Source organism: Electrophorus electricus, chromosome 18, assembly GCF_013358815.1.
Source record: "Electrophorus electricus isolate fEleEle1 chromosome 18, fEleEle1.pri, whole genome shotgun sequence".
NCBI lineage: Eukaryota > Metazoa > Chordata > Actinopteri > Gymnotiformes > Gymnotidae > Electrophorus > Electrophorus electricus.
Genome location: NC_049552.1, coordinates 15462416 through 15489915, shown reverse-complemented (window position 1 = coordinate 15489915; position 27500 = coordinate 15462416). Strand labels below are relative to the sequence as shown.

The 27500-nt window shown below is 43.8% G+C and overlaps 1 protein-coding gene across 2 annotated transcripts in view; it reads left to right on the top strand.

The window, feature by feature from the left end:
* The window catches only part of tnr (tenascin R (restrictin, janusin)), a 110833-nt gene that overhangs the window by 20267 nt on the left and 63066 nt on the right, over nt 1–27500 (top strand). For both annotated transcript variants that reach the window (XM_035536376.1, XM_027011367.2), the window contains one exon: nt 5167–5203. The gene's annotated coding sequence lies outside the window, so the exon portion shown is untranslated. The remainder of the gene's footprint in view (nt 1–5166; nt 5204–27500) is intronic.

Sequence of the window (27500 nt, the reverse complement as noted above, 5' to 3'; positions counted from 1 at the left end):
AATCATATGTGGTATGAAAACATTCATAATAGGATAAGTGTTGACCGCCTGATATTTGTTGGCTGTAATAATACAACTGTTATTTATATATTTATTTTATTTTCTAAAAATGTTTTGAGGCTTATTACTGTTATTATTTCCTTTGCGTGGTGAAAGGCTTTCCACTGTAAAAGCACACTGTCTGTTTGCCTCGTCTCATAGGATTCAGGCTATCAGATGTTGTCCTCTCCTTTCAAAAGTGAACTGGTGCACATCTCACCGGTGATGGAGCACTGCAGGGAAAGAGTGGGGGTTGATGTCTGTCCTTCCTGCTGAAGACCGGAGGGACACATGGCCCGGCAGAACTTGCTTTTTCTTTCCTCTGGCACTGTCCCAGTGCTCCAGGACAGGCTGTGACTGTACCCCCAAAACCTTCCCACAATCCCCCTGTTCTTCCGGCAGTTGTCCCAGTTTATTGCATCGCCCCTGCAAACCTGCTTCCACAGGAAGGACATAAGGACATATAAGGACATTATAAGGCTTCACATCAGGTGTCTCTCTACTGTGTTTATACCTGCTTTTTTGTAAATAAGCTTTTAGACATAAAAAGGATCAGATAACCCACACTTTGTTTTTCTAAACTGACTATGCAGGGGGCTGATTTTCTTATTTGAGGAAATATTTGTGAAAGAGATATTTCATTATTAAGCACTGGTTACTGTCAGATGAAACTGTCAGTAAGCTTGTAGAGCTAGTACACTGTTGAAATAACAACACATATCTTTCTTTCATGATATTTTAATTTCAAGTCCCAGAAGGCAAGGGTTCTTTTTTACCATGAAGAGTAAAATGTTACAAAAGATGTAACACTGGCTCTGACAGTTTCATCATGTCTCCTCGGTAGTTGTTCATCTGGTAGTGGCATTAAGAAACGCCCTATTTTATCTGTGACCAAATCCACCAAGTAAGCAGGTGTGTTGGAGAGAGGTTGTACTCCCTATCTAAACAAAAGTCCTGGACTACAGAAACGCCTCCAAACTGTGACACTGACTCTGGGAGAATGGGGCCTGTGTCCACCAACTATCGCCGCTATTTTCTCTGGCTCCAGACGTGGCGTTGTGTTTGGAGAGCTTTCCTGTTCTCTTAGTCGCAGCCGGAGTTTCTCAGCCCTGCTCACATCCGGCTGGTGTTTTGGGTAACGGCATTCACAATGATACACGAGGCAAGGGACTGATCCTACACAGATCAGCTCCAGGTGCCTGTGTAATGGCATTCATAATGATCCAAGTAGCCAGCTACTGATCCTACGTCAGCTGCCATGAGATATCCACGGTATACGGCCCCTGGGCAATGCCGGATTCAGACAAGCCAGTCTTGACTCAACAAGACCACTGGTACCATCCTGATTGGCTGCCAGCCCTGTCACTCTCACTGGTCAGCTGAATCAGTGAACTTTAGCCTACATCACGGATGCCCACTCGGTGGTCGTCAGGGAACAAGAAGGGAAGACGAACAGACCAATGAGAAGATGTGAAGCGATAAGATCCAGAGGAATACAGCTGCTGGAAAGAGCCATTTCGGAAAATGACAATGTGGTCTTTGCAGAGCCTTGACATTTCCTCACTCCATTTTCCCCAGCCCATGGTTACAGTAACACCACGGGACGGAGGACCGATCCTAGACTTCACAAAGACTATGGCAAAAATGATGGCCTCACCATCGCAGTCTCCAATCTCTTTACATTAGGAAACAAGCTTTCTTGCTGAATGGTTCATAAGCGCTCAGCCTGGTGAGGAGGTACGAGAAATACCGTCCAATAGAAAATCAAACCCCCCCAAAAGGAAGTCAAATGAACTAACCTTGGAAATACTCAGTCCCTAAGCTCCAACCCCCAGAACAGCTGACAGAGGGACCGATGGGGTACAGTGCTCTGGTCAATACTCATCTGCACCTGTAAAGGGAGAGTAAGAGAAAGAGGGAGGAAATATAGCTGTGGCAGATGGAAGCATATGTGTTGGTTTAAACCAATTTATCCTGAAGATTTGCAAAAAGCTGCCATCTGACGTGTCTTCCATTGTGGTACAGCGCCACGTGAAAGCCAAGGACTCGCCCAGGCTGTTCCTGTGGGCATGGAATCAGATAGAAGTAGTTCTCCATCACTAAAATCCCATCAGCCAAAAGGATGCAGTTTCAGTTTTCCTGGACTCCTTTTTTATTTTGCAGACATACACACCGGTGCCAGCGTTTGTTGGCACTGAGCAGCAGAATGCCAGCAAGAATGCTGAATAAAACTCAGGTTCAATTAGCATGTCTGTTGTGTTTTCCCTTCCAGTCCAGTCCAAGAGAAGATAAAATACACATTACTGTCCCGTTAACTTACCACGTGGAGTTCGGTCTAGTCAAACCATTTAAAGCAGCCAGGTTACAAACCAACGAAACATTTTACAGTGCTGCTTTCTCAGTGCTTGTTTGCATTTCCACCCGGAGGCCATGAAGTTGAAGGTGGAAGTAGTCAAAGTGATAATTGGAACAGAAAGCTGGCAGATCATATCCACCCAAACCCAGGATTCAAAGGTCACATCAATAAGTCTTCATTTTGACCACACATGCTGTTTATCATTCACAAGTACATCTTCTGTCGAAGAGGATTAATGGGCTTGCCATAGATCAGTCCTGGAGGGTCAGCCTGATCTGTCACAAGTCTTATACTGATCTGTCCATTTTCACACTTGTCTGAAAAGGCAGAGAAATATGATGTTTGGACTATAGTAGCTGTTAGACAGTTAAAGCATAAAGTGAGAATGGGTTACTAGAAGCAGAATCCCAGCTCCCAGTGCAGCTCAGCTGATAAGTCCAGATCTCAGCGGTGCTCAGAGTCCCAGGTCAGGCTATAAAGGAACTGTGTGAACACCTGCTGTGGATTCGATGGTGCAGCTCTGGACTACAACAGTTACCTTCACCTGAGAGATATTATGAAAAGGGGGATCTGAAATAGAATTTCATTCCTTTTCATATATAGCTCTCTCATATTCTCACATGTCATATTCGCTCTTCTCATATTCTCATATTCACCCCATCATAAGGAGACTGAGAGTTTGATCACTGGTAATGCCCATATCAATTACAGGGACACTGACCAATCACAGGTGTCTGTGGGCTTTTACATCATAAAGGGGAGGATCGCGCTCACCTCTGAGCGTGTGACTCCGCCCCCTGATGATACATGAGCCACATCTTGAAAAGGGGCAGTGATTGGCTGCATGCGCCTTGGAGGAACCATGTGACAGCCCACACCCTCCATGATTGGCAGCTCTTATGTAACCGGGGAGATTTACCTGATGGGCAGGTACTGAAGACAATTAAAATAGGGCAAAAAAGGAAGAGGGAGATAGACGTGAGTTTGTTGACAAGCTGTACATCACTGCTAGTGCCTCCGCAGGAGAGCTATCCAGAGGACTGGGGTTCAGAACAGATGCAACAAATGTCCCCTGTCCTCTCTAGCTATTTGGCACATTATTAATAAGTGGAAATACACCAGGAGAGAGATGGAATAAAGGAAGAACGGGTGTGTGTCGGGGGGGGGGGATCACCTTTGAAGAAGACTACAGCATTTCACAGAGCTGTACGGTGGAAGTTCTCTCCTGGCCAAGTTTGTCTTCTGACCTGAACTCCATTAATAACTTAACGACACTGACCAGAATGAAGGCAACAAGCGTTAAAATAAGCAGGAACTGCGGAAACGATGAGGCCCACACCACAGGGATGCTGTGCAGCTAACGCTCGGTCACTTGCCTGTTGTTTTATTGTGATTGCGCTATAAATTCAGCAGATATATTTTCTCCAAACACTTCAGAGTGCAACAGTCAGCATCTTCTGGCTGAGCACATAACACTTCATACAGCATTTAATGACAACAACCATGCCAACCATCGTGGAACACACCCCCGGGCTATGTGCTGCTTCTAGAGGCCGAGAGTTTCAGACAGCTAGTTAGGCATGGTTTTTGCAGTCCTGGGTAAAAGAGTCTTCCTCCCAGTCTCCTGAAGAAAACAGATTTTTCCTGGACCCTACATTATTTATAAATATAAGATTTCTCATTTGACAGAATCAATTTTTGCGTAGAATATTTCATCTCTACCGGGCTCAACAATAAGATGAACAAAGAACTCCCTAGAAGCATCAGTCATACTGCCAATTGATCAATAAGTAAATCAATCTATCACTTACTATCTCATATACGTCAGGAAATGCCAAAAGGTCGCCTGCGTGATTTATGACGCAAACACAGGAGACATAAATCATGCAAAAAGCTATTATTGTAATACAGAGTCTGTACAAGCTTTGGAAACAGTGCCTTTCCATGATATTCCACATACATGGTGCTCCTGCGCCATCTTAGAAGGACATTGGTGCAGGATTGGTTTCACTGGTCCTCTGTTGGACTGGGAGGACCATACACACACATGACCAACAGGAAACGTGTTACAGTAACATCATGTTTGCTGCTGAATTAATGACTGAATGAATGACTAAATGCACCTTTTATCTGTGCGTGATGTTCCTGAGATACCAGTGTCCTTAGGCGATCCTAACCAACTCCATCACTATAAGGCTCCATACAGACAACATATAGACAGCCTGCAAAGAGCAAAATCTGGTGCACTGGATTCAGAATACCAGAATCAGAACCACAATGTGTATTTGAGTTTTTCCTGAATAGGTCTCTTTGCATTTTTTGAACAGGGAATTAAATAATACATAACGACGTGTTCCTCCGTTAATTAAACTTTTACTACCTCCACTGACGCTGTCATTAAGATGATGTGGTTTTTTTACATTCAGGGTCTTACCCATGATTGTGGTTTGCCAAACATGTCCATATTTCTATTTATGGTGCCAAATGTTTGTATGTTTTGTCACTGCTGACCTGAGAGCAAAGAGACCAAAGCAGCAGATCGCGACATGTTCTTCCCTCATGCACACGGACGCTTCTGAAACCTTCATCCACAGTGAACACGGCACTTACTCTGAACTTGCCGCAGGGTGATGGATGTGAGGATTTGGGATCAGCTGGTGTTAAGGAGGCTTTGTGGAAGTTCACTGGAGGCTTTGTGGAGATTCACTGGAGGCTTAAAAAGTCCGCTCATGGTGTGTCGATGATCCTAATGTTTTCGTCTCTGATTACAGGTGGAGAATCCTCAAGACTTTGCGAAGACATACAAAAGTGAGTTTGATTTTTTACATTTATGAGAGTATTTAAATTATAAAGAAATCTAATCGCATAAAATATATCTTTTATAAATGCATTTTTGATTATATCTAAAATATTAATAATAGTAATAAACCGACATTATTTTGTTTTTATGCAGGTTTTTCCCTTCTTTTCCTCTTTCTGTCTTTCTTTTTTAAACTGTATAATCTAATCTGCCCTTGGTGGTGTTTTTTAAACTGCATAATATAATCTGCCCTTGGTGGTGTTTTTTAAACTGCATAATATAATCTGCCCTTGGTGGTGTTTTTTAAACTGCATAATCTAATCTGCCCTTGGTGGTGTTTTTTAAACTGCACAATCTAATCTGCCCTTGGTGGTGTTTTTTAAACTGCATAATATAATCTGCCCTTGGTGGTGTTTTTTAAACTGCATAATATAATCTGCCCTTGGTGGTGTTTTTTAAACTGCATAATCTAATCTGCCCTTGGTGGTCTTTTTTAAACTGCATAATCTAATCTGCCCATGCTGGTCTTTTTAAAACTGTATAATCTAATATGCCCTTGGTGGTCTTTTTTAAACTGCATAATCTAATCTGCCCATGCTGGTCTTTTTTAAACTGTATAATCTAATATGCCCTTGGTGGTCTTTTTTAAACTGTACAATCTAATCTGCCCTTGGTGGTCTTTTTTAAACTGCATAATCTAATCTGCCCTTGGTGGTGTTTTTTAAACTGCATAATCTAATCTGCCCTTGGTGGTCTTTTTTAAACTGTGTAATCTAATCTGCCCTTGGTGGTCTTTTTTAAACTGCATAATCTAATCTGCCCTTGGTGGTCTTTTTTAAACTGCATAATATAATATGCCCTTGGTGGTCTTTTTTAAACTGCATAATATAATCTGCCCATGCTGGTCTTTTTTAAACTGCATAATCTAATCTGCCCTTGGTGGTGTTTTCTATGGGAAGAGAGGTGCAGTGTTGAGGTCGTTGCTGGTGCCAGCTCTCCCCATTAACTGGTCTTAATGGCAGGTTTCCAGGGCAGCTCTTCCTCTGCTCTTTGGTGAATGCTCAGTTCAGGAACCCTTAACCAAACATATATCAGTAAAAGTACTGCCACCACTGTATCTCCATAAAGTAACGAAAAGTGTCAACGTTTCCTGAATGACTCGCTCCGGATGGTGTTTATGGGCGTGAACAGGAGCTGTCCGTAGTCCTGAACCACTCAACGGTCTGATCAAATATCAGGGCTTCGGGGTGGACAGACGAAACCCTCTCGCTGTGCGCCACACGAGTCCCGCCTCTCTCTCTCTCAGTCCCAGCATCTCTCGCAGACCGACTGTCATAAGTGGCCCAAGCGTAGTGTCATCTGCCATAACAAAGAGCTGGAAGTGTGAGTACACTGTTACGCGGGCGAAATCAGCGACGCCTCTTGCTTCCGTCGCACGCCTGCTAATGCCCGCACTCGTAAACGACGTTTATTAGCGTTGGCCAGACTACGTCGGGGCTCTCCATGGGCCACGTTCCCATCGCGCTCCCCTCCGCGTCTCCATAAATCATTAAGCAGTGGGTTCTTCCACGCGCTTACGCGCCACCACCAGCAGGAAAACGAGTGTAGGGATTGATAACATCCAACTTCAGCGCGCCACGACACGAGAGGGACAAGCAGAGGACGTTTCAAATAGCCTCCGATTGTCTTAGCACTGGCAGATCGGACAGGCTGTGCCCGTTTTTTTTGACAGAAGCCAGAATAAGTTATCGATTCACTCAAATGTCATGGCACACGTTTATATATTAATACGCCAGGGTGCAGTAACGCGCCGATCAATATCGACTTTTCCACAGATCTGACGTGCTGACGTCTCCCTTGTGTCTGGGGTGTGTGAGGAGCGAGGGCCAGGGGCGAGGTACCTGCTGAACCGTCAGCGTGCAAAATCGAATGAAGTGCCTTTATTGATTGAGTTTCACACTGTCATTAACAACAGTGAAGACAGACAAGAGGTTATTAGTGTCTTACTTCTTGTTTTTGCAAAAGTGCAAAACCGAAAACTGAAAAGAAAAGAAAAAAAGGATGGAGAATTACTCAAGCGCTTCGAGCCTTCGTATCTCGCCGCTGGAGAATTTAAATAAAGATAAAGGACTCGGCTAAACGAAAGTGGCGGCATAACATTTCATTATCATGCACAGTTCTGAGTGAAATGGGCTGGAGTTGACGTGCTTAACAAATGTTTCTCTTAATTCGACGGCCAGCCAACCGTGTCGCGTGACGTCCACGTGAAACATGTCCTCTGCATCACGCGGAGACCGCGCAGCCCGTCGGGGGATGTGCCGGCACCACCACGCTTCCTTTACCCACTTCGATGAAACTTGTGTCTCAAACTGTCTCAAATCAGGACAATAATGTGAAGACCGCCCCGCCTCCCCTTAACCGTGAGCTTGTTCTATAAAGATAGTTTTCCTTGCGGTCGAGCCCTCAGTTTCCGTTGAATACATGCGGGACCATTATGTCACTGGGACGATCGGGGAAAGATGCCATTTTAATTAGAGTTGGCAGATTTAGCTCTGGCGCCCGGCGACGCTGACAGAGGACAAAACGCGCCGGCTGTAAATATGACTTATTTGTCCACACGGGCAGCCGGCGCTAACCGAGGGACAGGTGGCGGAATTAGCGCGGGCAGGAATCGTGGCGGACGCGTGCCGTGCACGCGGAGCGGAGGGGACCGTCTGGCCGAGTCACGACCTCGCGGGGACGCGCGCAGGGCCTCTCATCAGCGCACGGACCCTGTGTGGACTTTTGGCTAAAGAAAGTTGCTTTGGGTGAAGTTTTATCTATTGACAAAATGTAAAAAGAAAAAAAGCAAAGAGACAGAGAGAGAGGGGGGGGGGGGGAGAAAGAGAGAGAGAGAGAGAGAGAGAGAGAGAGGGAGAGGGAGAGAGAGAGAGAGAGAGAGAGAGAGAGAGAGAGAGAATACCTTTTTAAATTGTCCAATATGCCCCTGCGTACTTAATGATTTTAATGAATGCTGTCAAAAATGAACTTCACTTAACCTGATTCAGCAAGCACTGAACTTGTCAGGACATGAACGACTACTGAAAGTTTCTGCTCATTAAGTAGTTCTCACTACTTAGTTAGTAATCATGGACAGGTTTCCAAGTCCACTGGATGTGATACAGTTTGGAGTGCTCTATTAAAATAGCTTTAGTGAATGCATTTGTTAAAAAATTATAATGATTTCTGTCTCTATTAACGCATATTATTAAAGAATGGCATCAAAATACTGGCAAAATAGGCAAAGTCTTAAAGTGTTAACATGTAAAAGTGTTAACGTGACATTGGCACGTGTGACGTTAATCCCAGACAGCAGAGGGTCATTTTTCAGATTTATTTTTAATGTGTGTTTTTTATTTGTTTAGAACTAATCTTTTTAATGCCGCCGCTGTCCAAGTGACCAAGTGAAGCACCCCAGTTCAGCAGGCTTCATCGTTTCCTGTTAGCGATGAGACAAACAGCTTCGGGACTCACTGCTGAACTCTGTGGAAACAGAGGGTCATGTCTTCTCTCTGTCTGAAGGACAGGAAAAGGGAGAGTTTATCTCCAGTTATTGCACATGCAGCGCCTACAAAGACGCCAGATGCAGAAGACATAAAAGAGGTTCCTTCAAAAACACACATAGCTCGCTCTTTGTCTCTCGCGCCGATCGAACGCCGTATTCCGCTGAAGCGCTCTCCCCGGGAACAGAGGCGAATTGATTGTCTGAAAGAATAATCTTATTACTCTTCTTCCCCACTGAGACGCGAGCTGTTGTGGAGACATGGTGCTGCCTGGCAGTGATGGAATTTTTAATTATCACCTGGAAGGCAATCTTCTATGTCTCCTCTTAGCGCACTTGAGCAGGGCGTGAGTTACGTGCGTACGGACCGCCACTGTTTCCGCGCGGGCTGGGGTCTTGGCTTCTGCCGCCGGAGCGTGGATAGCGTCTACCACGGTGCTCTGGAAATGAAGGTTAGGGCATTAAAATTGCATACAGGTGTCATTATGTCCATGAATAAAACAAGCAACCGGGAGGTGTGGAGAAGCACACTGACGAGCAGAATGTGGTGAGGGTGGAAGACGTGTGGGTAAGGACCCAGCGTTCATCTGGGCTCCACCGTGGAGCGCCGTTTGGCTCTGGGATGCTTTAGACACCGGACTCCACCATGCAGTATTTTGCATAAATAAATAAATAAATAGGGAAAAGACAAATACTGAAAAAAAACCCCAGATTAAGACCTGGATCTTTCCTCGAACCCCGGAGGCCTTTGGCATGTGAAGCATAATCAGGCCAAAACACACTCTCTCGCTCTCTAAAAAAACCAAAACACCTCTGTAAAACGCCGTTGCTGTGGCGATAGGAGGCTCTCTGGCACGCGTGCGTGCCGGATGGTCTGTGTGTAGGTGGTGGGTGCATTAACCTGCCTGTTCTCCATCATTGGCAGCAGAGGCTATTATGCATACGAATCAGGGAACAATGAAAAGAAAAATCTGGAACTCTGCACGACTCTTCTTTCTCATGGACATTTTCGTTCCCTGTGTCTCTCCCCAGTCTCTCTCCTTTTTTATTTTTTTCCACCTTTGTAACGCGCCCTTCATATTGATAAGCCGCTATATAAGTGTACCTTGTTATTGTGGCGGTTATTAGAAAGGCAGCCGGTCGGGCACACTGCAGCAGGCAGACAGTAAGCTGTTTGACCCGCGGAACGATTCCAGCGCTTGGCGTCTACGGTGCACTGATATTAACAGCTAATTGTTGCAGTAAAGTGTTATCTAAACGCCCCGTCTCTTTAAGCGTGCACATAGTCGCTTCACCCCACTATCTGTGTCCCTCTTAATTGGCAGCATTAACGACGCCTGTTGCCTTAATTCATCTGAGTGGGGAGTTTCTCCCCGGGGCAGTTTGCACTGCCGATGTCTGCCCCTTCACCGTGGGCCCTGGACCTGGTGGGGTGCCAGTGGACACCAGTGTCTTATCATAATGTGACAAAAAGTGTGAGGAATTCATCTTTAGGAAAAGGGTTTTGAAAGCAAGTCAGTGCGATTCTTTAGTGAGATGTTTAATTCACTGGTTCAACCCGTTTCTTCCTGACAGCGTTCCTGATTAACATCTGAACCGTGCAGGCGCATTCTTAGGCCTGTTTTACATGTAAACAAGTGTTTTGGTTGGGCAGAAACATGACCTGGTGAGGGAGCAGCGACAGAAATACACCATCACAATTATAGGCTTACCGAATGACCCAAGTGGGCATAATGAATTATGTCTAAAGCATTCATATGCGTGTCCCTGTGTATGTGTATGTGTACGTGTGTGTGTGTGTGTGTGTGTGTGTGTGTGTGTGTGTGTGCGTTTGTGTGTGTCTGCAGCAAGTGTTTACAGTAAGTGTATGACTCTAGAGAAAATATATTACATTGTGTAAGGTTACAAGCATAAAATGATATTTGATCTCTATTCATTATACTAAGCTAAACTTCAAAATGCACACAGAGCAAAAATAAAGTGCACATGATGAGTTTAAATGGTTTAGGGCAGAAAAGCGATTCATAGCTATAATGACTAAGCTGGCCATTTAAGAGTGTGTTAGGGTCCTCCAGGGTCCTGCCCTGCGAAGCAGACTGTAAGGGTTTTGAGAAAAAACCCTGGCAGTGGGTCTGAAAATACCTCTATATCTGAATATCCATCTCTAAGCACACTGCTTTCTGCTGGATTCCATCACCATAGGAAATATTAGATTCAGCCAGAGTCTCCTCACTGATTATAGAATAAGAACTGCAGAGATAGATTATAACATCTAATGTATAATCTTCTTATTATGGCTGCATGAAATGCTTTTTTAGGTCCAAATCCGATAAGGTGTGGGATTCCTAACAAACTGGGCTTCCATCCCTTCAGGGAAATTCCTACCCTAAGGCATGCCTATTATTGATCCATTAACGATCCATACACATCAACGATCCATACACATTATCGATCCGCGCACATTATTGTGATCTGTTTTTGGCAGATCACTGGTATTTCCAATATCTTCTATACAGGAGAAATCAGCCAGGGAGAGTCTCTCTTTTAAGCGTGATTGTGCTGTCTATCCGGAGCACTCTTTGGCCAGGGTTACACCGGGGTTTCCAGACCAGCGAGCCGAGGTACATTAAATTCATGCACACAATGCATGACCTTGGCCGCGTTGACGTATGATGTGACAATCCAACGACTGAAAGTGTCTGGCACAGAATTGCTACTGGGTCTAAGTTATGTGTGCACATAAATCTGCATGTTGCATGTGACACCATTCACTTATTCCCTTTGGTGTTGACATATTTCCCATTAGTTTCCTAAGTGTAGTGTTTAAATAATGCAGTACGTGAAAGAATAGCACAGCTCTATGCACAATGCAGCAGAAAGACAGGAAGAATAGAAGAGTTTCTCCCACACCCCACGTCATCTATCATAGCGATGCAGGACGGAGAGAAGATCATATCAGATCTGACTGCAGAGCTCGCGATTACGCCATAGTGTGGACACACGATCTGCCTGAGCTGCAAATTCACTGCGACACTTCAGACGACTCTAGTAACCCTCATGTGAGTGTAATCCTGGCATGAGTGTGTCCCTCATCTGAGTGTAATCCTGGCATGAGTGTGTCCCTCATCTGAGTGTAATCCTGACATGAGTGTGTCCCTCATCTGAGTGTAATCCTGGCATGAGTGTGTCCCTCATCTGAGTGTAATCCTGACATGAGTGTGTCCCTCATCTGAGTGTAATCCTGGCATGAGTGTGTCCCTCATCTGAGTGTAATCCTGGCATGAGTGTGTCCCTCATCTGAGTGTAATCCTGACATGAGTGTGTCCCTCATCTGAGTGTAACCCTCATGTGAGTGTAATCCTGGCATGAGTGTGTCCCTCATCTGAGTGTAATCCTGGCATGAGTGTGTCCCTCATCTGAGTGTAATCCTCATCTGAGTGTAATCCTGACATGAGTGTATCCCTCATCTGAGTGTAATCCTGGCATGAGTGTGTCCCTCATCTGAGTGTAATCCTGGCATGAGTGTGTCCCTCATCTGAGTGTAATCCTGGCATGAGTGTGTCCCTCATCTGAGTGTAATCCTGGCATGAGTGTGTCCCTCATCTGAGTGTAATCCTGACATGAGTGTGTCCCTCATCTGAGTGTAACCCTCATCTGAGTGTAATCCTGACATGAGTGTGTCCCTCATCTGAGTGTAATCCTGACATGAGTGTGTCCCTCATCTGAGTGTAACCCTCATCTGAGTGTAAACCTGGCCAAACGGTAACCCTCATCTGAGTGTAATCCTGGCACCCGAGACTGTGAGACTTGGGCAGATCATTTCCTAACTAACACAAGGTCTTAGTAGGCTGCTATATAACAGTCCAGTGATCATGTATGGAGCCACTGAACATTTGACTTGAGGAGGAATAAAATATAACTGCCACAACCAGGAGCAAAACCTCGCTGCGTTTGCCGAGATGCTCTCGATACCCTAATGACTTTTCCACCGTGAAAATGAAAACGTGCGATCCATTATCATTCATGAGGCGCGTCTCTGTGCTTACATGTGGCGCATCATAACCCGAGACGTTTATGTCATTACTTGGGCCTTGCTGATGGTGTAGAAGTGAGCGTGCAGACCATATTAACACTGATCATATTTACCCCTGAATGCACTGTGCGTTTCCGCGCCGGCAGCCCGAGGGTCAGTTTCAGCAGGGCCGTCCTCGCGTTTGTCTGCTGTTTCACACGCCGCCTGACGTGCCGGCGAGCTCTGATCGCAGGGTGTATTACATTGGTGATTGCGTTGCATAAATCACATTAATCCCCCCCAAAACCCCCGAGCTAAGCCAGAGAGAGGCTTGTGTATGAGGGAAGATACAGGTACAGTTGGATATCAGGCCAGGAGACCAGCACGGCTAAAGAAGACAAACCCTTTTCAGAGCCATTGATGAAATTTTAGAGGTGGTTGGGCTGTAAATAGACAAGTATTCTCCTAGTTTGCATTCAAGTAAGAGACAGTTTCATTTTCGCTGTGGACAAGGAAATAAGGGATCCGTGAGTGTTTAGTAATTGTAGCAGAAGAACTAGTAGCAGTCTTGTCGCCAACTCTGAATAAACTGCATGTTTTTTCCTCCATAAGCAAATTTAAACAAGCAGAAACAGAGAAACGCTTGTGCCTGAAGCCAGCAATTCAACTTTTCCTTGGAAAGGTGATTACTGCATCTTTGTACTAAACAAGAACGCTCTGTCAATAAAGCTATTTTGTCTGCATCTGGAGAAGGGAAAAACAGTCTCAAACGGTAAATGTTAGCTCAAGGCTAACATTTCTATTTCCTCGCTGGATTCTGAAAAGCTCGATGGAACAAATCGTCTGGAGAGCCACGTGTCCAAATGCAGGAGAAGATTGGCTCTTAAATCCGAACCATTCCCCCGGTCACGAGACATCTCTCAGAACCGCACTGAGAAAAGCTTACTGCAGCCGAGCACGGAGCTAATAGATATCAGAAAAAAAAACAAAACCTTAAATAAATAAACAAAACATTCACCTTTTTAAGCAACCCTCCCTGAATAGCAGTTACACAGCCAAAGCCGTAGAACAGAACACAGCAAACCAGGTAGCGTTACCACTTTTGCTTCTTTAATTACTCGGAATTGGATGCACACATTGATTACCAAGGGGGGTGCATCGATACTGAGAGTTTTAAGGAGGTGAGTGTCTAGGCTGGAGATCCTTGGACCCTCCTGCTGGACTCTTGGAAATGGATCAAGCTATCGATCTGGCAGGACCACAATGTGCTCACAGGCATATCCACACGGCAGCGTAGATCAGCGGCGTGTCTGTTTTCATCTGGCCCATTTGTCAGGTCGCCGAAGTAGGCTCTCAGGCACAGAGGTGTGACAGACGCCTGGGAACGATGTCACCCTGCTTAACCAGTGAGAGTGCGGCCCGTCGGGAACGTGATGCTTTCGGGGGTTTTTTTTTTGTTAAGCATTGTCCTTAGGGACTCCAAAGATGGATCCGACGCTAACTTGCCACTAACGAGGCAGTGAGTCTTCTTGAATCCAATTAGACAGGTTGGGGAGAAGAAAGGCGGAGTGGGAAAAAGCTGAGCATGCAGGATCAATCGCCTCTCTCTCAGCAGAGGGTGGGGCCAAATCCCACAGGACCCAGGGGAGAACTGGCCAACCTCACAGCTTCTTTGCAGTGTCAGCCTGGAACTGCAGGGCATATAAACTGTTGGTCTGCTGGGGACGTAAACTCATAATCTGGGTTACTGTTGTGATTATATTATGTTAACCACTTTTCATAGCTAGCTAATATTAAGTAGCCAACATACTGACAGGCATAAGAGCAATGTGTCATCTTGCTACCATGAGACATTTATAATTCCACGGTGACAATATTCTGTTATTTGAAGAAATTAAAAAGCTTCTGGTTACATTTTTTAAAACCATCTTTTTAAATTTCACCCATCTGGGTTTGACTTACTGTTATATTCCACATGGTGTATCTTCTACGGCACTACACCCTTCAAGGTTGGCAGAAGAAAAGGGGCAGTAGACAGTCCAGGGAGGAAGCCAGCCAATCAGAAACAGGCACTGTAGCAGTGTTTGTGAACTAGTCCTGTAACACATCAGCTGGTAGAGTGTCTGTGAGCTGGTCCTGTCACACCACCAGGTAGAGCGACTGTGAGCTGCTCCTGTAACTCACCACCAGGTACAGCGCCTGACGTTGTACTTCCATAAAGCTATGTTTGAGTTACTTGGTTGCTGAGAGCCCATATTCTTACCCAACAACATTTGCTGTTGGTTTATTGCTACATTGACTTGTTCGTTAATGTAACATCTTCTGTCCTGTCCCAGAAGGCCTTCACCACATTGTGTTCCTATCTGATAAAACCTCACCTTCAGTGAGCATCCACCCTATGTGGTGTTTATTTACACAATCCGTATAACACAGGGGTCTGTGATTGGTGGGCTGGTTGTAAACTATGATAGCCAGATGCTGGGTGCCCAGGAGCTCAGCTTTGGTCACATAAGGAATCCATCACATGCTACATTAAGATTATTGTCCAAATTTTTATATTAAGTGACGGTTACTTGTACTATTTGTATTCCCACAAAGCCACAACCAATCCAAACCTTAGAAACATGCCCTTAACATTCAAATCCACTGTGGCTATTGGCCAACCTATATCACATGCGCAAGTGTAGTACAGACTGACAGGAAATGTGAGACAGTGAGCCATGACACCACTCAAGCTGTAGTGCAATGGGCTTGGTGTGCTGCACCAAGTACTCACGTTGTCCTTGGTTAGAGAGTTATTTTTAGGCAGGAGAAACAGGTCCAGGCATTAATGAATGGGCTCCTTTAACCAGCGTAATGGTACAGGAGTCGACTGCTAGGCAGATAGGCGTCTCCAGGGCAGAGGAGGGGTTTGTTTTTTGTTTCTGCCCTCTGAGGGTGGGAAACTCCAGTCCAGTACTAAGTGCTATATGTCGCTGTGCATTAGTGTTTATTTCGAGGGGAGACAGAGATTTAGTGCAGAAAGCGTAAGTCATTATGGGTCAGGTTTCTGAAAGCGTGTGAGGTCGTCAGGGAGTTTGAGATGAGTCTCGTGTCGCCGTGATCTAAAACAACTGACATGGGTGTGAACAGGCAAGGACTCTTCTCAGCTCTGTGCTTTAAAGATCTGCTGAAGTCCTGCTGAAGTCCTGACTGAAGACCAGCTGAAGTCCTGGCTGAAGTCCTGCTGAAGACCTGCTGAGTTTCTGAACTGCTAGTGCACAACAATCCTTCAAACTCCCTTGTTTACTCATGCTGTGTGCAGGTTTGACAGTACATCTACATGTCCATTTAAAATGTTTCAGTGCACATTGTGGAGGAAAATGTAAGGTCTTTTAGTTGAAGTTTTAAAACAAGTTAATTTAGCAATATCATTGCTTTTCTTTGGAAATTATTGAGTATACTTTCACAGACTTCAAGGAACTTCGAAAGTTTATTAATGGTTAGGTAAAAATAAATCAGTAAAGTTATTTTACCTTAAAAACATCTCTTCCTGACAGCAATGATAGTCATTCTTGTAGACACCAAATTGTTCAGTTGGAATATAACTCCAAGGTCAGGCAATTTAACCAGACCATGTTCCTTGGCAATTTCCCATTTCGATCCATCTATCTTACTCCATATACTTAATTCCTCCCCTGTGCCTACTGTCTTGTACTCCATGGCTTTGATTCATATGGTTATCTACTTGGGAGAAAGTACTGGGGAGATTCATGAAACCACCTGAGCATAAATGAATTAGTGATCATGAAATCCCGCTTTGAGGAAAATGGAAATTCCTATAATCACGTGGTGTAAATAATCAGGGATGCCCCCATTTCCGGAGCCCTCTCGTGTGTTTCTGAACTGCCTCTTGGGTTGACTGATTCTTGGTTATAACTACCACACTTCTAGCTCTCCCCAAATAGCTCCCAAACCATTTTGTTCCTCAGTCTCCCTCACTAACAGGTTAAAGGTGCTCTCATCAGTCAACACAGCTTGTGCTAATGCGGATCTGTTACGCTGGGTTTAATATCCACCCTGTCATGTGCATGCCACCTCAGTTTGCACACGGGTTCACCCTTCCCCGTTACTGCAGGCACACTTATGGCGATGTCAACAAAATCAATGCAGGGGATTCTGTATATGCCTTTAATTCTCTTTAAAGGGGCGGGGGTGGGTTCACGGGCTCCGTGGAGAGGGGATCACTTCATCAGCTACAGTTTCACAGTAACTGTCACACTCTTTAATTTTCCATCTCCGCTGGCAGCCTGCGAGCGGCCACTGCGGTTTAAGACAGAGCGGAATGGACCAGTAGTATTTAATTGCCTGGTTTTATGGAGACTGCAGAGGAGTTATAGCCACTCAGCAATTCTGTCCTCATGATGGATTCAGCTGAAGGTTGTGGGATCTGCAGTGTGTGTGTGTGTGTGTGTGCTTACTGTGGAACCGACTCTGGGTTAAGGAATGGCAAGCATATTCCTGGTCTGAGAAAAATTCAGAAATATTAAAAATTCACTTGTCACTTAGGAATATCCAGCACTGCTATTTTCCAGTTATTATCAGGTATATCGTCCAGTTGGGAGATGGTGGCACTCAACCTAATGCTAGATGCTAGGCTGGTTCCACTTGTTTTCTTAGTAAAACAGTCAGTAGTTGGGGAAAAGCCGCTGTCTGGTTTTATTTTAAAACCAATCAAAAGCCACAGACAGGAGATCACTCAGCTCGAGCTGCTAACGATCGTCGCACAAAAGAACCACTCGGGAATTCCCTCTAATTCATTCCAGCAGTGCAGAGACAGGCATTTAGGGCAGCCAACATTCCAGCGCTGTCTGCATTTTCCCGCACAGATGAAACAGCGAGACCTGCGCCACGGAAGGGCGGCAGGGAAGGGCGGATAAATCCCCCTGTCTGCATTATTCCGAGTACCGGTTTCCGGGGGAACCTTTCCTTTGATGTTAGTGGCATGTCCTCCAGTTTCTGGCCCTGCGTAAGATGCTTATTGTCCCGGCTTAGTTGCCCTAAGCCATGAATTTCTTCCTCTCCTCCACTCTGTTGTGACGGGCCTTTCTGCTCATGCAGGTTTCAGTCCCAGGTGTGCCATGTGCCGCCTTGTCCCAGGATGCAGCGGGTTTGTATCCGTTCTTCCACGTGACAAAGGAGGGAACAGCATGAGCCGTTTCAACCACACTGCTAACCAACACGTACGCGAGGAACTGGTGTGGCCTATGCACTCTCCCCACCTTCTCACGCAAGGAGTGAGCGTTTCATGCATGCACAGGGCGCGTGCAGTTCCTGCGTTATACAGCGGAGAACCAGGTCGGCCAGGATTTTTAAAAATGCCGTGGTTTAGGTCTAGGTCATGCTTTGTTGCAGTATTCTGTGGAAGCATGACCGAGTGCCAGCATACGTGCTAGAGAACGTCACAGCCCGTTTCAAAGAGCACGACTCGAGATCCGCCAACCTAGCCTCGCGGACGGCCCTCGTGGGTTCTTTATTTTCTGTTGGAAGCAAATGAAGCAGCGGTTAATGGCCTTCGAGGCCGAGAACTATGGGAAATGTTTCTCCTAAGTTTTGAAAGTGAGTTAAATGCAAGTTGAAAAAGTGAGGGAACCAGCGGCCTTGTAAGAACTGAAGTCTCACACACACGTCTGTGTCTCTAATTATACTCAATGTGATTGAATTTTGTTATTGCCACCTCATGATAAGTAAGTTCAGAGTCTCAATCCATGAAAACCAATTACCTGCCGCGGTGCCTGACAATAAGAGAAGCATTATTATCTAGTTAAGGGCATCAATGGATCTCTCCACACAAGCCCCCCACCACTGAGCCACTTTCAGAATTGTGTTTAATGTCACAGCAGTCTGAGAATCTCAGAAGTATCGGTGTTTGGTGACTTTAAGATATATCATTAGAGTTTTATATATATATATATATATATATATATAAAACCTAACTAGGTGAGAGACAGTCATGAAAAGTGAAAAGCTAAGAGGTGCTGTGGGACAGATCGGATTTCTGCTTGGGCGTATTACGAGCTACTGCTGGAAGGTGAACAGGTTTTGCCCACAGGGGAAGAGGTTTCTATCATTGGTCCACACGCTGTCCACTGTAGGACATGTAGCTTGCTTCTGATACGTTCCATCTGAATGCCATACAAAGTGAGCATTCTGTCACGGTACTTCTGAAAAGACTTTATATCATTAATACTTAATGTTAATAATTTGTGATAAATGTATGTCTCGCAGGATAAAAAAAACAATTCCTTAGAAATGGCTGATTAAAAACTCAAACATGATAATACAAATGAACCCATATCATTGTCCCCCCCGAGGGAAGTCTGTAAAAATTATTTCTGCCAAGTCTTTTCATTTCAACATTCATTAAAAACAAACTTGTTATGAGTTCTGAAAGTGCTGGAGAACCATTTCTATGTCTTTGCTCCCAGAACGGTTCTCAATTCCAGACTTCTGTAATCATCACTGCCGGTGGACTTCTGGTGAGACCGTGAACACAACAGCACTCATGAACAACGTTTCATGCATCCTGTTGCTTGTCTCTGATATACAAAAACTACAAAACCTTGAAAATATGAAAAGGTAAAAACAACCTTTTTTCCCCTTTTGATTGTTCGCTGGATTTAAAGTAGTTTTACATAAAAAAAATAATAATAATAAAAAATAAATAAATATATATATATTTCAGCATAGTGTAGATGCCATTAATTAATGTACATTAGCATCTCAGGCAAACACGGGTAATAAAATGTAGTTTTAGAGTAAGACGAAAAACAAAGAAACATCCAAACCTCCGAGACTGCAGGATTCAAAAAGGTGTGGGCTATTTCCGGAGTCTTTGGTGGGTAATGACTGTAGAGAGAGACGCTCAATCTCCTCGCTGTGTTGTTGTTCTGCAGCAGGTCAATGTCGCGAATGGCTTTCTGATCTTGAAACTAATAGACCCTTGGCGTGGGACGGCCTTGCGTATTTCATTCAGCCCTGTCAGGCAGCCTTATGGTAACAGATTGAGCAGGTACTAGGTACACGCCACAAGCTGCTGGCCTGTATCCGTAGCCTTGATGGGGCCTGATGGGCGTTGACAAGCGTATGTAAACTCTGCTGTGCAATTGCTTAGCTGTGACGGATGTTGTACATTTAATGTGCATCAGCGCTTTCGGCTGTTTCGGGGTTTGTTTGTTTGTTTGTTCTTTTATACCGAGCATGCGCCATAGGTGTCGGGGTCACCCTCTGGAGGAAAAGCTTCCTCTGCCTTCACCGTGCGCCTCATCAGCTCCGGCGGATCTGTCAGCTAAATGGTCATTATATTTTCCACCCCCACTGAGCAGGTGTAACGAGACAGACACAAACCTTAACAACCGAGGCCAGAGTTACCGAAAATAAAAGTGACCGATTCCGACATCGGTGCAAGCATAACATTAATACAGACTACAGTCGGTGGCATGAAAAGAAAAAAAAATCTGTCACAGGCCTGCAAGAAAACGCGCACAGGAAAGCGACAATAACCGCGAAACGTCACCGAGAAGAACGACGTGACACAGATCACGTGTACATAGAGCGGTGAAACCGAACAAGGGACAGGTGTGTCTGATTGCAGGGAGTTTCAAAGTCAGGACAGGTGAGACAGAGCTGTGACACCAAGACTGCATGGGTAGTGATAATCCGTGTGGTTTAGACATACGGAGCTGCGTTTACATCCTCCGGATATATCACACATGCACCTTTAAAAATTGGTTTAACCAGGTAATCTGACCCTGGCAGGAGGTTTCTTCGTTAATTCCCATGTCTAATGAATCTGAAGTTAAAATATTTGCTGAATTTCTCTGTCTGAAAACTGGAGCCAAGAATATTTTTTGAGAAAAACTCTCTTAAAGTAAGTAAAGTCAAGTCATTGTTTGGGAAAATGTAAAATAATAATAATAATAATAATAATAATAAAAGAAAGCAATATTTCCCTGTCACCTATAAGGAAACCAATATGAGAAATTCTTTGGTTCTAAATTCCTTCGACTGCGGTTATAACGTTGATTTTAAAAAGCAAAATGCAGGAAAAAGACCAAAGCCAGGCAGTGGAAACGCCGCGCAGTTTGAACATAACATGCCTGAGGAACACTCGACAGTTGCCTGGAAGATTTGGAAAGCAGAGCTTATGCAGAGTGCACCATTTAAGCGGCTGATTACTGCAAAGGGAACATACCGTTCCGAATGGACGCTTTGGACTGTCTAATACGACGGAGCTGAGCGTCTTCCAAACAAGTGTGTTGTCTCCTGTGTGTTCTCGCAGTAGGTATATCCCTGTAATTACGAGGTGAGACGTATCACTGGCAGGCGGTAACGAGGCAGAAGCTGTTTGCGTCCTTTCCATCGCGTAAATTCCTCCTGCCAGGCGTCAGGTAGCCTCTGTGCTTAGATACAGATGGTTCTAAACTAATTATGTGAAAATGGGATGTAGAAGGTGGACACCTGGCTGTGTGAAGAGGCAGCAGGACAAAACAACAACAACAATCCCAGAACGATTGCAGGCCGTAATTAATGACAAGCCCTCTGAGAAGCGGTTTGGAGGAACGGCCTGGCGCAAGGACGAGCGAGGTATGGAGCCGAGGCCAGGCTGTCCTGGGCACGCTCCAAGCGGACGATGGACGTCGCTGCTCACAGGGTCTACGCCAGCTACGGTGCTAGAACTCTCCTTTGGCAGGGGGCGGGCCAGGAGGCGGGTGTTTGGCCTTTTGAAAAAAAAAAAAAATCCATGGCTTTAGTCATTGTCGTGTTAAATGCTTCCTCCAAAAACTTCTGCTGACCTCTTTAAGTGTGCATGAGATCACATGACATCCACTCTGAAGCCTCTGAAGACAGATGTGGCCAGTGTTCTGTCACCAGGGCACCAATTTATTTCCAATGTACCACAAAGAGATAAATGAGTGGCTCTCCCTGGGAGCAGCTCTGGGTAGTGGGTCTGGAGGAATTAGGTTACTGGCAGCAGGATTTGTTTTATCCTTCAGTTTCTATAAGAGGAAAAGGTTCCCAAAGACACAAGCTCAACTTCCACTTACATCAGGATTCTTATAGGCACGCTTATCCAGAGCAGCAGGGGGAGCAGCACCTCACGGAGCATCATGGATTCATGAATCATCATGGAGCCTCACGGAGCCTCATGGAGCATAATGGAGCCTCATGGAGCATAGTGGAGCTTCACAGAGCCTAACGGAGCATTATGGAGCCACATAGAGCCTCATGGAGCTTCACAGAGTTTCATGGAGCCTCATGGAGCACATCAGCACCCAGGACAGTGGAAGAAATCCTTGTTTCTGGGGTTAATAACGTGTAACGGTGTAACATCTGTTACATTCGTGACAATCAGATCTGGTAAAATACATTCGCAAATTTCATCACTGTCCTCAATAGGCCGCTACAATGAGTAGAGCAACGGAGTAGTTTAAAACAAGCAATCCCACCAATTTCTTGGAGAACGCACTGGGTCAGGTTCCAATGGAGATTTGGGCAAGAGCGATCGGCAGGTGTCCTAGTTCAGCATTTTTTACAAACCCACCTGGGTGAATCAAAGCCTGTCCAACATGGATGTTTCTAAAAGAAGACTCCTGTCATTCCTTATGTGTTTCTTTACAAGCATGAAGGATGGTCCTCAAAGGTCACCTGGCCCCCTTTTTGTTCACTGCGCACGCAAACAGGTTTGTGTTTCCTAGACGACTAATGTGGCGTCTAGTTATGGCACACGTAACAGAGCTGACTGGAATCTATTTGGCGACGTAAAATGAAAACCTCCTTGTCAGGTGGACATCATTTGGTGTGACCAATGATCACATGACACTGACAGGTGTGCAGGACAGGTGTGACCTTCCCTGACGGAGGACAATGTTATTTCACCCAGCTGCTCCCTGCTGTGCCAATGTTTGGAGTGTGGTGTCTCCCAATTAGCCAAACAGCCGTAGGAGATGATATTACTCTGAGATGAGTGAATGGCTCAGAAGACAAGGCTAGCGGATATACTGTGAATATGTGCTCATCGCATGAGAACCAGAATTTAATGAGCACCTTCAATATGCTTCTGTTTTGTTTTAAATTTAGCTTTTATTGGACAGCTCAGCAAAGTAAGACACCCTCCGTCTGCCGCGCGCACACACACACACACACACACACACACACACACACACACACACACACACACACACACGCATTTGATTAGTTTTTGAATATCTTTGTATTCTGAGTCTATATAAATCAAGTTGCATTTGCATTCAGACTCTATATAAATTACTTTGTGTTCAGAAGTGGCTCCCTGTGTGCGTCCAGCCTGTGTGCAGGGTTAGGAAGTGCCAGAAAGCAGTCTGAAGCCCCTTGCTGAGTTCTGGAGCTCTGGGCAGACAGGGTTTCTGAGCTGTGTCTGTTGTTCTGAGCAGACAGGTTTTCAGATCTGTGTCTGTAGTTCTGAGCAGACAGGGTTTTTCTGAGCTGTGTCTGTAGTTCTAAACAGACAGGGTTTGTATTCTGTGTCTGTAGTTCTGAGCAGACAGGGTGTTTCTGAGCTGTGTCTGTAGTTCTGAGCAGACAGGGTGTTTCTGAGCTGTGTCTGTAGTTCTAAGCAGACAGGGTTTGTATTCTGTGTCTGTAGTTCTGAGCAGACAGGGTTTTTCTGAGCTGTGTCTGTAGTTCTGAGCAGAAAGGGTTTTTCTGAGCTGTGTCTGTAGTTCTAAGCAGACAAGGTTTGTGTTCTGTGTCTGTAGTTCTGAGCAGACAGGGTTTTTCTGAGCTGTGTCTGTAGTTCTGAGCAGACAGGGTTTTTCTGAGCTGTGTCTGTAGTTCTAAGCAGACAGGGTTTTTCTGAGCTGTGTCTGTAGTTCTAAGCAGACAGGGTTTGTATTCTGTGTCTGTAGTTCTGAGCAGACAGAGTTTTTCTGAGCTGTGTCTGTAGTTCTGAGCAGACAGGGTTTGTATTCTGTGTCTGTAGTTCTGAGCAGACAGGGTTTTTCTGAGCTGTGTCTGTAGTTCTAAGCAGACAGGGTTTTTCTGAGCTGTGTCTGTAGTTCTAAACAGACAGGGTTTGTATTCTGTGTCTGTAGTTCTGAGCAGACAGAGTTTTTCTGAGCTGTGTTTGTGGTTCTGAGCAGACAGAGTTTTTCTGAGCTGTGTCTGTAGTTCTGAGCAGACAGGGTTTTTCTGAGCTGTGTCTGTAGTTCTAAGCAGACAGGGTTTTTTTGAGCTGTGTCTGTAGTTCTAAACAGACAGGGTTTGTATTCTGTGTCTGTAGTTCTGAGCAGACAGAGTTTTTCTGAGCTGTGTTTGTGGTTCTGAGCGGACAGTTTTTCTGAGCTGTGTCTGTAGTTGTGAGCGGACAGAGCTTTTCTGAGCTGTGTCTTGGCAGTACTCTGAACACCTGGTCAAAGTGCTGGGCCGCCCGCTACGCTCACTCTCACACCTGAGACGCGACGGTGATCGGTGTGACTGGCTGCCTTTCCCATGGGCTATATTTGTCTGAGCCCCACGGAGGTGATACGTGCCATTCGTCAAAGCAGACAAAAGCAAATAGAGGGACTGAATGCATCATTAATCTCGGCAGGCTTGTCCAGGAGTGAGCGGAGGGAACCTTGGGCCCAGATCTGTGTTTGATCCACGGCACGTAAAGGAAATAATACAATCGCAAGATCACGTTTGCGAAGCTTAGTCCATAATCCAGAGGTCATGCATCATCTGTCAAGTTTTCAAACAGAGATTAAATGAGGAATGTTTGTATTTTTTCCTCTTCTTAAAAAAGCCAACCTTTGCTAAGTTGACAGTTTATTGACAGCTCTGAGGGGTTTTCGCTGCCTGTATATTTACACGCATTACAGTGTGGAACTGTTACACAAGGAGTTTCAGAAAGTGGAGCTTCAAGACAATTACTCAGACATCAGAATCTTAAAGAATGAACAACCATATTCCATCTCCACACTCACACTGCCATGGACATATTTATGGACATTATAACCATATTCACACTGTTATGGACATATTTATGGACATTATAACCACATTCACACTGTTATGGACATATTTATGGACATTATAACCACATTTACACTGTTATGGACATATTTATGGACATTATAACCACATTCACACTGTTATGGACATATTTATGGACATTATAACCACATTTACACTGTTATGGACATATTTATGGACATTATAACCACATTTACACTGTTATGGACATATATATGGACATTATAACCACATTCACACTGTTATGGACATACATATGGACATTATAACCACATTCACACTGTCATGGACATACATATGGACATTATAACCATATTCACACTGTCATGGACATACATATGGACATTATAACCATATTCACACTGTCATGGACATATATATGGACATTATAACCATATTCACACTGTCATGGACATACATATGGACATTATAACCATATTCACACTGTCATGGACATACATATGGACATTATAACCATATTCACACTGTCATGGACATACATATGGACATTATAACCATATTCACACTGTCATGGACATACATATGGACATTATAACCATATTCACACTGTCATGGACATATATATGGACTTATTATAACAATATTCACACTGTCATGGACATACTTATGGACATTATAACAATATTCACACTGTCATGGACATATATATGGACATTATAACAATATTCACACTGTCATGGACATATATATGGACATTATAACAATATTCACACTGTTATGGACATATATATGGACATTATAACCATATTCACACTGTTATGGACATATATATGGACATTATAACAATATTCACACTGTCATAGACATATATATGGACATTATAACCATATTCACACTGTTATGGATATACATATGGACATTATAACAATATTCACACTGTCATGGACATACTTATGGACATTATAACAATATTCACACTGTCATGGACATATATATGGACATTATAACCATATTCACACTGTCATGGACTTACATATGGACATTATAACCATATTCACACTGTTATGGACATACATATGGACATTATAACCATATTCACACTGTCATGGACATACATATGGACATTATAACCATATTCACACTGTCATGGACATACATATGGACATTATAACAATATTCACACTGTTATGGACATATATATGGACATTATAACCACATTCACACTGTTATGGACATACATATGGACATTATAACCACATTCACACTGTCATGGACATACATATGGACATTATAACCATATTCACACTGTCATGGACATACATATGGACATTATAACCATATTCACACTGTCATGGACATATATATGGACATTATAACCATATTTACACTGTCATGGACATACATATGGACATTATAACAATATTCACACTGTCATGGACATATATATGGACATTATAACCATATTCACACTGTCATGGACATACATATGGACATTATAACCATATTCACACTGTTATGGACATACATATGGACATTATAACCATATTCACACTGTCATGGACATACATATGGACATTATAACCATATTCACACTGTCATGGACATACATATGGACATTATAACAATATTCACACTGTTATGGACATATATATGGACATTATAACCACATTCACACTGTCATGGACATACATATGGACATTATAACCACATTCACACTGTCATGGACATACATATGGACATTATAACCATATTCACACTGTCATGGACATACATATGGACATTATAACCATATTCACACTGTCATGGACATATATATGGACATTATAACCATATTCACACTGTCATGGACATACATATGGACATTATAACCATATTCACACTGTCATGGACATACATATGGACATTATAACCATATTCACACTGTCATGGACATACATATGGACATTATAACCATATTCACACTGTCATGGACATACATATGGACATTATAACCATATTCACACTGTCATGGACATATATATGGACTTATTATAACAATATTCACACTGTCATGGACATACTTATGGACATTATAACAATATTCACACTGTCATGGACATATATATGGACATTATAACAATATTCACACTGTCATGGACATATATATGGACATTATAACAATATTCACACTGTTATGGACATATATATGGACATTATAACCATATTCACACTGTTATGGACATATATATGGACATTATAACAATATTCACACTGTCATAGACATATATATGGACATTATAACCATATTCACACTGTTATGGATATACATATGGACATTATAACAATATTCACACTGTCATGGACATACTTATGGACATTATAACAATATTCACACTGTCATGGACATATATATGGACATTATAACCATATTCACACTGTCATGGACATACATATGGACATTATAACCATATTCACACTGTTATGGACATACATATGGACATTATAACCATATTCACACTGTCATGGACATACATATGGACATTATAACCATATTCACACTGTCATGGACATACATATGGACATTATAACAATATTCACACTGTCATGGACATACTTATGGACATTATAACAATATTCACACTGTCATGGACATATATATGGACATTATAACCATATTCACACTGTCATGGACATACATATGGACATTATAACCATATTCACACTGTTATGGACATACATATGGACATTATAACCATATTCACACTGTCATGGACATATA